General features: G+C 35.8%; 1 protein-coding gene across 4 annotated transcripts in view; it reads left to right on the top strand.

Annotated features, from left to right (window-relative positions):
• Nucleotides 1-12569, top strand: part of LOC150088049 (uncharacterized) — a 250017-nt gene that overhangs the window by 124713 nt on the left and 112735 nt on the right. For 2 of the 4 annotated variants that reach the window (XM_090369310.1, XM_090369312.1), the window contains exon 2: nucleotides 3490-3680. The exons of 1 other annotated variant lie outside the window; for it this stretch is intronic. The gene's annotated coding sequence lies outside the window, so the exon portion shown is untranslated. Of the gene's footprint in view, nucleotides 1-3489; nucleotides 3728-12569 lie in introns of all 4 variants that reach the window. One more of the 4 variants, XM_090369313.1, reaches the window with a different exon arrangement.

The raw sequence follows: 12569 nt of genomic DNA, 5'->3' as shown, positions 1-12569 counted from the left end.
ATAGAATTGATATTTACGACAAAGGATTCTTGTGTTAATCCAGTTATCTTGAAGAGCCGACATGAACTTCAAACATTAAAGCTGTAAAACTGAAATAGCGTGCTAAATGGAAGCTTTTAGAACTTAACTGGTGATCCTTAATGGTGCTTTGGAAAAATAAATACGCAGGTATGCAGAATTGCAAATTTCAGTGTGGTTGTTTAAAGCCATATTTTAAAATGATATTTCAGCAATCCATAACCGGCCCTCATACAAAAATGAATTTCTTTGATTGATAATCAACAAGCGAATTATTTAAATGTTAAAATAACCACCAAAAAATGTTAATTTTGTGACGCTGATCTTTGGAGCATCATTTGGTGGTTCGTGACGAAATGTTCCAAACGGGTAGTTTTTGCCATCATTTGGAATGGTTTCGGTTCGAGTCCTGTCTAAGGCTGGAGGAATAAAGATCTTTTAAATCGAGATTGTAGTAAACAGATCTTAGGTGTGGGCAGGAAGACCAGTCTTTTTTTATGAATTGTATAACTGGAACAGATAATTCAAACTCATTCCATTACTATACTATTCAGATAAAAACATAATTAAAATCTTTGTCATTTAATGATTTTAAAATGACAAATTTTCTTTGGAATAATAGTTGTGCTTTGAAATTCAACGTGGACAACACCTGTCCTCCTTTCTAAGCCAGCGCTAGATATATTTCTCAGAATTCGGATTAATATCTGCGACTTGAATGTCGTCTGTGATAGATAGATACGTCTCCATACAGGATGATAAATGATTCTGGCCTTAATGCACAGTTTTATATGGAGAAACATCATCGTATTGTGATAGCTGGAAAGCTTTGTAGAATATTCTTATTGTGGCTACCTCTTCAGTAACTTTCGCTAAGTGGATTGAATAGTCATCAATCCAGTCGTAGTGTTAAAGTATAAAGTGGACAGGCATTGTTGGTTTGTTTTTAATGCGCAAAATCAAAAAAAAAAAAAGAAGCAGAAATGCCATCCTTCATTCAGAATTGATATATCGGCTTTACGGTGTTTGATTAATGACCGCTGGCTCTTAAAAGGAATTCTTCAGCAGGTAACGAATAAAGAGAAGTCTTTCTAAATGAAAATAAATCAAATAGGTGATAATGTTGCTACTAATCTGCAATGTGTACTGTGTTATGGCTCTCGCCCGAATTAAACTTGTACAAGATAAAGGTTATGAAACGAAGGACGTTGTTTTAGAGGAATATAATTAACTGTTATTCTTTTTGAGTAATAATTCCATTTCGATAGTATATACCGTAATTATGATATCGATATATCTTTAACATACAAAGAAAAACGCATGTCAAAATGAGATATCATCAATGACAGTTGTTTATTTTCTTGTATTTATTAATATTCGAGCTTTAGAAGCAGTAGCTAAATTGAGCAAAATTAAATTATGAAAATTTATTCATGAATATTTAATGCACATTCAAAGAAGTGACATGAATAAAGAATTAAATTTAATTATCTAACTTTTTCTATCAAAAGCTAAAAAACATCTTTAAATTTTCCTTCATATATGTAGCGTAAATTTATTAACAGCTTATTTTCTTTTTAGGATTATTGTTTCATGATTTATTTAGCACAGACATTGCCACTGGACGATATAAAATTCTCAAGCGAGTAAACATATTTCTTGCACTCTTATAAAGAAGCACGGCTTTGCCTTTAGAAATGTACAAACATAACTGAAGTTTATGTGCAATTAGAAGTTGCATTTTTTTAATATTTGTAATCGAATAGCAGTGGCAAACCCTTTTTTATTCGATTATAATTATGACATGTGCAACATTGCGTAGACTACATAAATTCGTTTGGGACTATGGAAATATTGATGGTTCTAATTAATTAGAAGCAACATCCCGCGGCAAATTAAAATAAGATGTTTGACCAAACCAGTAGGAGGGAATGTAAAATTGGAAAGAAATACATCAGTGTTGATACTACGTTAATCAAAAATACAAAAGACACTTGTTATATATGATTCTTCTTTATTTTGTATACATCTCAAGGAATACTGAATTTCAGCCAAGGGGTTTCCATTAATCAGACTCCAATATATTTTATTTCAATTGTTTCTTTAGATGAAAATTGTTTATGAAAAATGTTTTCGTTTTTTAAATATCAGCAGTCTGTCTAAATTCCCAATTGCCTTCATCGACGGAAGAAAAAAAAAATGTTGTTCACATCGAATTCCAATATGAGCTTTTTTGCGTTAATTGTGAAATAACAAATAGCAGCCCCTGCACACAATGGTGCCATGCCGGGAAGCGTCTTTTACAGGCGTGCATTTTGAAACGTGTTGGTTCCGATAATTTCAGGCTAACAAAGATTCCATTAACACGAATTCGGTATAACACGATTATTATTATTATTTTCTTTTATTTTTTCAAATACCAAGAAATGTATGCTGGTAGGATTATGGTTCGCATTAGCGCGAGCCTTGTTCAGCTTGACTTGGCCGAGTGGTTAAAAGAAAGAGCGCAGTAGCACATGCTCTTTGGGTAGAGCAGACCGCGGTTCAAGCCCGTGACTTCTAAATACGATTAACGATTGTATTCATGATTTATAATAAACTCCTCTGACCTAGTGGTAGTAGCATAAACAAGAACACATTTTGATGTCGTTTACTCCATTTCAGAGGGAAGAAGTTATGTTGGTTAAGTTAAATTCTTGCTGATAAACACATCGCCGAAAACAATACTGTTCATGGGAGGAAAATATGTCCGATAATGATCTGCTACCCACTTGGTCTAAAGTTCTCCACCCTGAAAACACTGGCCGCGTCGGCTTTAAATTCGGAAAGAAAAACTATCTTATAAAATGAGATGGGATAGAAGTTGCATGATTATTTTGGAAAACTGAAGAGAAAATTATTAAACCCGTTTTGTTTTTAACAAAAAAAGTATAATTACTGTCCTTCCACACTGTGGGTAAATACTACTTCGGTTATAATCCGATGAAGTAAGGAATTATCAAACTGCTGGGTCTCGGATGAAGGATGCTTGATTTTTCTCCCTTTCGTAAACTAGGATATTTCATCCTGCAAACAAACCGATTATATCTTCGACGAAATATTGTGTTTTTCTGCGATTTACACTTCAGTGTAGTGGATTAGTTATTAATTTATCCAAACCCGGAGTCTGAGTAACTCTCGATGTGGCTATATATTGCAAACTATTAACTTGAATTCATACATCTTTAAATTCTTGTATAATTACATTTCACTATTGCCAGTTATTTTTTGCAGTCTCTCGACCACTGATGATTATGAGTAAATATTTCCGTTTTGGCGTATTCTTATTAGAAATAAAGTTTAGAACTTTTCATTTCCTTGATCAATTTTGTCTTACAATCCAATATCTATAATGATGATTGCTCTGAGTTTCTTATATGCTGCAAATTCCTCGTACTCTATTGAAGATTAAAAAAAGTTCTTCTTTTTCAGGAGCCATCTTTAGCGAAGTAAGGAATCTTCAGTTGATTTCGTGATTACAAGCAATCACCCAGCCTCCTCGTCTCCACCCTTCAGTCTTCTTGTGTGTCCATCAATACGGACTTAGCCAGTTGTCAGTGAACACAGCATGATGACCCTGCTACTAGGCTACTGCGTCCACGAAGCCGATAATACGATGAGACGTAAGGTGTTTTGCTTTTTCTCCGTCTCTTCTTCTGTATAAAGAAAGGTACTAGCCGTAGATTTCCCGCCTTTCCCTCGTAATATTATCGGCGTACGAGTCTTAACCTAATCACCATCCCTGACCTTTTTTTTTGTACCCTTCTCCGGTTTGCATTTATCCTTCTGATTGCTTTGAGAGAGAATTCCCCGAACTAGTTCAGGGAACACGCAAAAATGAAAGAAAATACTATCAGATTACCCCATTTAAATTATCTCCACTATTAAGCTCTCCTAATGAACTATTATGGTAATCTGACAGGATTTCTAAATTGGACAAGGAACCTATTTTACTTTGATGTTAAGAGGGAAGGGAAAAAGACTTGACATCTGTTCCTGATAAAGATTTAATCACACTTTTGAGAAGTTGTTTTAGGATCCATTAACAATTACTGGAATCTACTTTGTGTTTCACTTTCTCATTTACTGGAGAAGACGGGTGCGTCTTTGTTCTTAAAATTGGATTGGCAGTTTGCATAGTGACAAAGATAAATGGTTTCTGCTGAGGGATTAACGAGGGGTTATCTGAATTTTATTTTCCTGGACAACGTTAACGACTTGCATGACACAAACTGCTAATTGATAGATTTTAGTTTAACTGCAATTAACATAACTGGATTTGTCCTCTTATGACTCGTACCACTTGAACGTGCTTTGCATTCTTCTTGGCTTTCTAATGTCTACAAAATTCTTTTATTCCACAAGCATATTTCTTTAACTCGTATCTTCTTTCTTCTGTGGTTCTTGTAACTACTGGAGTACATTAAAAAGAAAAATCTTAATGAAACAATACCTTTTTATTATTCTATGCTTTTGTGTCCGTGGGACAAACTCTCCATAGTCTGTAGTGACAGCTGAATGAAGACTTTTACAAATTGCCTACTTTCACGACAATTGGAAATCTCGATGATACTATGTCAGCTTAACAGAGTTCTTATCAAAAGGATGAACAGGTTTCACCATGCAACTAGGCAGTTCGCTTTCTAGATGTAATAGGACAACTTTTCCACCAGCATTTTCTACTACTACTCTACAATAATTCCATCCATATACTCGCATTTATCATTTTAGTCGTTATTTCTAAGTGAGTTTTGCAAGGAAAGTTTAACTTGTTACACCGAAACTAAAGATTCTTATTCCGCACATTATGACGGTGAATAGCAGGTCATTTGAAGAGTTAATTTGCCATAAAGCCGATCTGTAATTTTATAACACGTTGTATTACAACTTGAAAACCATCAAAGTTGCGAAAATGATTTCAACATCTTATTCGTTTCGCAGCAAAAATATATATTATTAAAGAGTTTCTTCCTTTGGCTTTCATGCTCCCTAAGAACCAAAGTTTATTATCCGTAAAGTAAATTGTTTTCCTCTCTGGCTTTAGGTAATTTCAGCGAGAATAACTTGCACTCCAGCAGCTCATTACATTTCTCGTAATGACGGTCAGCGCGAATCAATAGTGAAATAAAACTGTTTGTTTTAAAGTACTACTTTGGTGTTGTCTACAAAGATGGCACTGAGCTATGTGTGATAGCATTAATAATCTGTTAACCACCATCATCTGCGAAGAGCATAAAATATCAGAATAACCATTAAGGGGGCTCGTTCTTACTAGAAAAAAAAACGAGGTTTATAGCTTAATGCCTATTGGGAATTAAGGAAATATAGCAGAGAAATTCTTGCGGTTTAAGTATGCCCTATTAACTACACCAGAATACGGTTATTAATTTCTTCCTTATGCATCATATAAATACTTTTCACTTGTAAAAGGATCCCTTGATAGCAATGCAGTAATTATAATATTTGTCCTTCCAAGGAGTGTGGAAAAGCGTGGTTCAAATTCTCTCCTGCTTCGATAGGATGACTTTTATGAGCTTTTTCACGACATGGCGATGGGCAGATTTTTTTTTTATTATATATAAAAAATTTAAAAAAAAACTAAGCGCAAAATACTTTCCAGGTAACTTTAATTTTAGCCCTACCCTAACGAAAACCTAATATGATAGATTCCGTTATTATTCTGAATCATATTTCTTCAAAGAATAAAGTTCACTTCGTAGAATGGTAAACTATCTGTCGATACTTTAGCGTTCATGCTGCACTTTTGTTGAAAGTTGTGCCAATCCCGGCCCATTTTTCTGGAGGAAAATCCCTGTAAAATGTAGACCAGTGATCTAAGAAAAATAACTGGCAGTTAAATATTACAGAGGCAAGGTTGATCGTCAAATACTATATATAGCGATATTTTGTCCAATCCTGTTCATTTTGTTCCAATTTATTTTAATAGACCGTCTGTGATCGATGTAGAGCATCGTATCAGAACAGGCTAAGAATAAGAAATATTGATTATTAATACCATCTTACTGAAACAGTAATCTCTGTCATTTAAAATAGTCAGTATACCTTATCGGCTTTAAATATTATGCATTTTAAAATGTAATTAACTGCAGATTATATCTGTGTATATTTTAGTGCGTTAATTTGAAAGTTTCTTAACTTTGGAGTGCTTCTTGGTTTTCTGTTTCGCTAATTGGTTCAGACAATATTTGGAATATTTCTCTTCAGTTCCTTATAACGATACAAGTCACATCACCGTGATTTTTTATTTTTTTTAAAGTTTTATTAACCAGGTAATTTTTGATGTTTATTTGTTACATAATAATCATCATCATCATCTTCAGCCATTGTCGATCCATTGCAGGATGAAGACCTCTTCAACACGTTTCCATCAACTACTGTCTTGTGCTTTCTGTTGCCATTGTACACCAGCAAATTTCACAACTTCATCGATCCACCTCATCTTTAGTCTTTCTCTTGGGCGTTAGTCAAGCGATATCCGTTATGTCAAAATTTGCTTGGTCCGTCTATCGTTAGTTCTTCTTGATATATGACCTGCCCATTTCAATTTTAAGCACTTTGTTCTTTCAGTATTGTCATTGACCTTGATTTGTTGGCGAATCTATGCACATGTTTTTCCGTCCTTTTGGTTATGTTCAAAATTCGGCGCTCCATACGTCTCTGTGTGACCCTCAGTCTTTGTTAAAGCTCTTGCATTCAATACCCATGTTTCACGACCATACGTCAGGACAGGGAGGATCCATTAATCAAAAACTTTTCGTTTGAGACAGAGTGGAAAGTTTGTATTGAAGACAATATTAAGCTTTCCAAAAACGTGCCGTCCCCATTTTATGAACCGTTTAATTTCCATCATGTCACACATATTTATACGCATAAATAAACAATCAACAAAAAAAGATATTGAATTAACTGAACCGTAGAATCCTCTCGGTATATTCTGAATTCTTTGATAGTTACATTTAGAGATAATGCATTTGGGAATAATAATCTGGCTAGACATCTGCACACTCTAAGTTGTATATTCTAAGATGTGAGAAAAAGAGCTTTGGAAATTCGATGTAAATCCTTTTTGTATCTTTTTTTTGTCGTTGCAGTAATGACATTGGCATTATTTTTAGATCCATTAAATTTACACCAAACCACGCGTCTCTTTACAGTATCAAGTTTAAAAATAGCTAAAGGAATAATAAGCAAGCAGAAATTCCAGATCTTTAGACAACGCTCACATTGTACAAATCTTTACAAGTAAAAGCAATATTGTCATAACGATAACAACCAAATATATATTTTTCCCTATCCATGACGAGAAAAAGTAATTGAATGGTCATATAAGAAATAAGATATTCTCATTCACTCGTGAAATCGGTTCTAGTTTTTAATAGCACGTGGCATTCATATCAAGCAAGCGGAAACCAAATTCCCAGTAAAAAAAAAAACCTAATTTCCGATACACTATATAAGATACGATTGAAGAGTGAAAATCTCCTTGAAAAACGTCTTATCTTCAAGCGTAAGAAAAACTGCTTTAAAGTTCTCTTTTATAATAAGGAGTTTCCTCTAAGCCCAAATGGAGAAATATTCTCGAACTCTGGATCGCGAACAATTGCCAAACTGTTCGATAAACCATTCCGCTTTCGTCTTTCTTTCCCCTATTCCCGACATTTGAGTGTGAGAAGGAAGAGGTTTCAAACGCAGATAAAGACTGCCAGTTACTGTGAAATCGAGACATAAGTATTTCACATTCAGCATCCCCAGGCTAAGCATTGGTAGAGTAAATGGCAAATTAATGACTGTAAGTGATAGATTTTTAAAAGCAAGAAAGCTATCTATCATGCAAAAGATAACTATTATTCTCTCAAACCGCTTTTAGTAAGAATGAATAGACAGAAAGATGAAAAAAAAATGTTCAGAATCTCCAAGAATAGGGCCTGTTGGCATTATCAGATTGTTGAGTGGGGGGAAAAAAGGCCAGAAAAAAAAAGTACGCTTGTCAGCCTTCCAGCTAAAATTTATCATTGTATGTTAAAATGGTCACAACTGAACATGACAGTCTTCTTAAATTGTAGCTTTTTTTCTCCACCTTGTTTGTTGCAGTTGATTATATTTCTATCGGTTATTAAGCTAATCTTATGTTATTTTAAATTTATAGAAATTCAGAACAGAATGTGAAACGTGTAAAAATAATTGTGCACAACTATTAAAATTGTCTGCTGATATGATTCCGTCTTATGAAATAATTTTCGAAAGTGAAGTTTGTTTGTGTTTTTTTTTTGTAGACTAGCCGATGTCATTTGTAAAACTAGGGAGTAAATTTTCGATCATTCTCCTTAAAGTTTGTGACAGGCGTGGTCATGTTTCGATGGCAGTGAATCTTAATGTATCTACAGTGAAATATGGAGATTTTCAATGTTGCTTATCTGTAAACAAATATACCGTATCATTTTGAAATACTTGACACAGTTCTGTATATTTATTTCCACTTAAGGTGATAAGAGTGTCATTTGGCGCGTTGGTTATAAAACTCGGTTCTTAGTAGTAGCAAACGAAGCAAGAAAGAAAGCTTATACAGCATCATCAAAAAAACTTCATTTCAGCTATCCATTCCCTCCAACAGTTTGTCCAATTCTTCCTTAAATTTATTCTTTGAACTAGGAATCCAAACCGGTATATTCTAGGCAACTGAAAATCATTCTGGGGGTTCAAAATCAACACATTCTCGTTACCAACAGTCAACTGGCGATTAGAGTATTACCAGATGGCTACTGACCTTTTAAATTATACGAAATTTCTCGGTGGTGTACAATAAAGGCGTTGTTCCAATTCAGGCAGCCTTCTGCTAATAGCCTCGCCCCGATATAAATTTTAATGTAGGATTAATAGTTGTCGGTAAGCCTTCAGGCTTACCGACAACTATTTCATGAATGAAAGCATCTGTTATTCGTAATTGATGAAATCATTTTGTCTTGGTTTATTTGATCTTTACATTAGCGATTGGGTGCCTGCATTATACGTTGGTTATACAACTCTGCACCCATTTAAAGAAGGATATCTTTGCCTTTACTTATGTACCATAATTCCATGCAGTTTGGTTGATATATTTATAAATGCCATAAAGCGAACACCAACGACATGCAAGTCTTCACCAGAAGGCGCATCGTGATTAAAAGAAGATATTTGTGTTACCACCACGAACGAAGGTGCAATCCAGAGGTAATTAAACCAGAAACAGACGTCATTTCTAAATCAGTGAAAATGGCAGTTATCGCATTTTCGTGGTATGCGTCAGGCGCGTCATTCTACACCCATTTGATCCTTAACTAATTCTTGTAGCACAATGCGCGTGCTGCATTAATCATTGGCTTCAGATCTAGTGGCATTTCTATACTGTATATATATAATTTGTAATTGCTGGTTATGGTCCATTTCAATTAGTTCTAAATATCATCACCAAGGTTAAAGTTGTGTTGTGAACAATTTATTTGCCCATCCCACCCCACTCTCTCATAAATACGGAACGGAAGACGTAAAATGCTGTCGATGACGATACCTAGTGTTAGGAGGGCAAGGCCTCATACTAGCTTTAATTGCTGCTTCTGCATTACTTCCACTCTGATAGAACTTCAAAATGAGAAATTTCAAGCATAACTGGAGTTGAAAAACGATTGCATGATTCTAGGAAATCGACAGTCTGTGGTTGCAGGCAGGAACTCAAACTCTCAAATAAGGTAAAAAAAAAAAGGTGGGTTGGAGTAAATTGCTACTGCTTCGCGAAGAGATCTGTGGACTGTAGCGTAAGAGATATCGGCACCAAGAGGCAGTATATTCGACAAAATGCAAGGTTTGTGGTTATAACCGTGCAACCTCCAACGTGAGCAACGATTGCAAACGGGTTACGTAGAAACTGAAATAACATTTGCTCTCGCCTTCTTGGTGGTACAAACGAAGGCAGACAGTTGAGCAGCCATGGGATTTCTGGAAAACGAGTCCCATTTACACTTGAATGGGGCTTTGAGCACTCAACACTATAAGATTTGGGCCATGGCGAGCTACCCTGTGCAATACAGGATATTTTCTAATATGCACTTAAGGTGGTGATTTTTGGGACACAGTGACTTACAAAAAATCACCATCAAAAAGGTATCAGATCACAGTGATGAAAACATCGGCCCCTACCGAATATTAATTGAAGAATCTAATATCGCCACTCTAAATAGAAGTTACCGTTGTGTTGATGTCATGCGTTGCCGATAAAGCTGTTACACGAGTTCAACAGCATTGATATGATAATTTACCATGACGGTGTTAACAGTGTGTTCTTCAACTGCACAGATACAGATCATGTAACAGGTTAATCATTCACAGCTCCCCTAGATGCTGTTTGGAACTAAGTTTGCTTTTATTTCGTAAATTCTCTTCAGCATCCTCCAAAGAACATACCAGCAAAATTCGATGCATTTCCTCCATTATATCGCTCTCCAGACAGTCTGAATAGCAATGCTTTTTAGACGTCTGCAGCGACCAATCTTTATGTGAGAATATATACTTATTTGCTGTTTTCAAGTTTCACTTGCCACCAGTTTTCAAAAATCTAGTTTCAAACGCTTCAGTGATGTACACAACTTGATGATGGCATAGTGGTTGGTTTCAGAGGCCGCGTCTTAACGCTCTTGCAAAGCTAGTGTTTTGTTGCTGCACTTTATCAACGAAATTCTAACTCTGATTCAAAACAACCCGACTGTTGCTTACCTTACAAATTTAAAACTGAGTAAATCTAAATGACCTATGTTTAATATAGCCGCATACTGTTCAGTTCACCGTGATTGATAAAGAATTATTAGATTCTGATTTATATCCCAGTCATCGATTTCAAATGTTAATTGTTTTTTATGTTATTCAGTTAGTCTAAAACAGGACAGTTCTGTACACACTCTTCAATAAGTAAAGAGAAACCATTGTTAGACATAGGATCATTTAAATTCTATTACAGAGAAGGTACGGGTAGGGGCGATAAAATAATTGCCATTATTGGACAGTGGGTTCAGCAAACACTAATCGAAGTGTCGACGCAATGAATCATTGAAGACATGGGGTCCATGAAATTAAGGGGACGCAGGGAAACTCTCGAAGAGAAGCCTGTAAGAGCGACAAAGCGGGGCATTGGAACTGACACGTTCTTTCGAGTTCATGCCTAGCGATTGTTCCCTGAAACGGAAGCGTTGATTAACAATCCAGCTAACGACTTGTTTATCGACTGATCGAGTTGCAGTGTCATAAAGCGCAATGCTATTTTCCAAAGTGATAACGGAATGTGACCTGTACTGTGCGTAATGTTTGTTATCGCTTGCATATGGTCAGCTCTAAGTTGTCTACTTGTAAACTATGTAGAGCCATTTTTGGAGAATTGTGACATGGTCTTCTGGATGACCTGTGAATCTCAGATAGATCCACTGTCAGAGATTTTGATAAACTGCACTTGTCAAAGTGCAGTTTATCAAAATCATGCTACTCTGGCCTGAAAATTCTATGTCAGCCACATGACAATTCCTCACGTCATCGATGGGACTCGAACTCGGGGTCTTTTCCAGCGATGTGAGGAGGACGCCGATTCTACCAACTGTGTTACCCATGTGTTACCCAAACTCTCATTACAAGAGGATGCTTTGAGATCAATAGGTGGTATCATACAGAAGGAAAGAACAGTTGAACCAGTGCATCCGGAGTAAAATCTTGTAGATAAAGTGTAGCTACATGAAGAAACAAAATGCGAGAACCGATACACATCACTATTAGATGCTTGCTATGATGCTGAAGCAGGAGAACATAAAGAAAATACTACCTACACTGGAATGATTGCATCGCAAAGAGATGCAAGAAAATCGCCAGTTGCAATTAAATGATACAAAAGAGAACTGTGCACTTTTTTATGGAGCACAGCAGAAATCCTTACTCTTCACGTTTATTTGTTTTCACTGGCCCTCAACGAGGTTGCCATCAGCTAATGCACAGTTCAGAGATTGGAGGCACAAGAATTCACTGACCATAAACTCAAGCAACGCTTGAGTTTACGGTCTTACCATATTCGTCGCGACTTCAGCAGGAGCTCAATAAGGAGCAGTAAGATATCCATTGTACGTATTGAAGAACACTACACATGTCTCTTCTAGTTCTACTCAATTGAAGCGCAGACTGAAACAACATGACGTACTGCGAACAGAATACATCCATGGATTATGCTAATTGTCCATCGCTGGACAATTAGCACAAGTCGGTTGCATTTCTTTATATAAAGCACTCGTGGTAGGAATATCTTGTCTTTACACAATGAGAACAAACTAATTCTTTCACATAACAGCAACCAGTCGTACGTCAATAATGGAGACTGTAACACATGGTAGTCAAATAATATATTTTAAACTTAACTTTGATAACATAAAAAAAAAGCTGTGTAAAACGCTCATGATCCTGAAGCTTATATTCACTTTCCAATTTCTCTG

The sequence above is a fragment of the Mastigoproctus giganteus genome, chromosome 3 (assembly GCF_048544385.1).
Source record: "Mastigoproctus giganteus isolate SK-2022 chromosome 3, ASM4854438v1, whole genome shotgun sequence".
Classification (NCBI taxonomy): Eukaryota; Metazoa; Arthropoda; class Arachnida; order Uropygi; family Thelyphonidae; genus Mastigoproctus; species Mastigoproctus giganteus.
The sequence above is the reverse complement of the archived record's forward strand: the minus strand, read 5'-3'. Positions and strand labels throughout refer to the sequence as shown.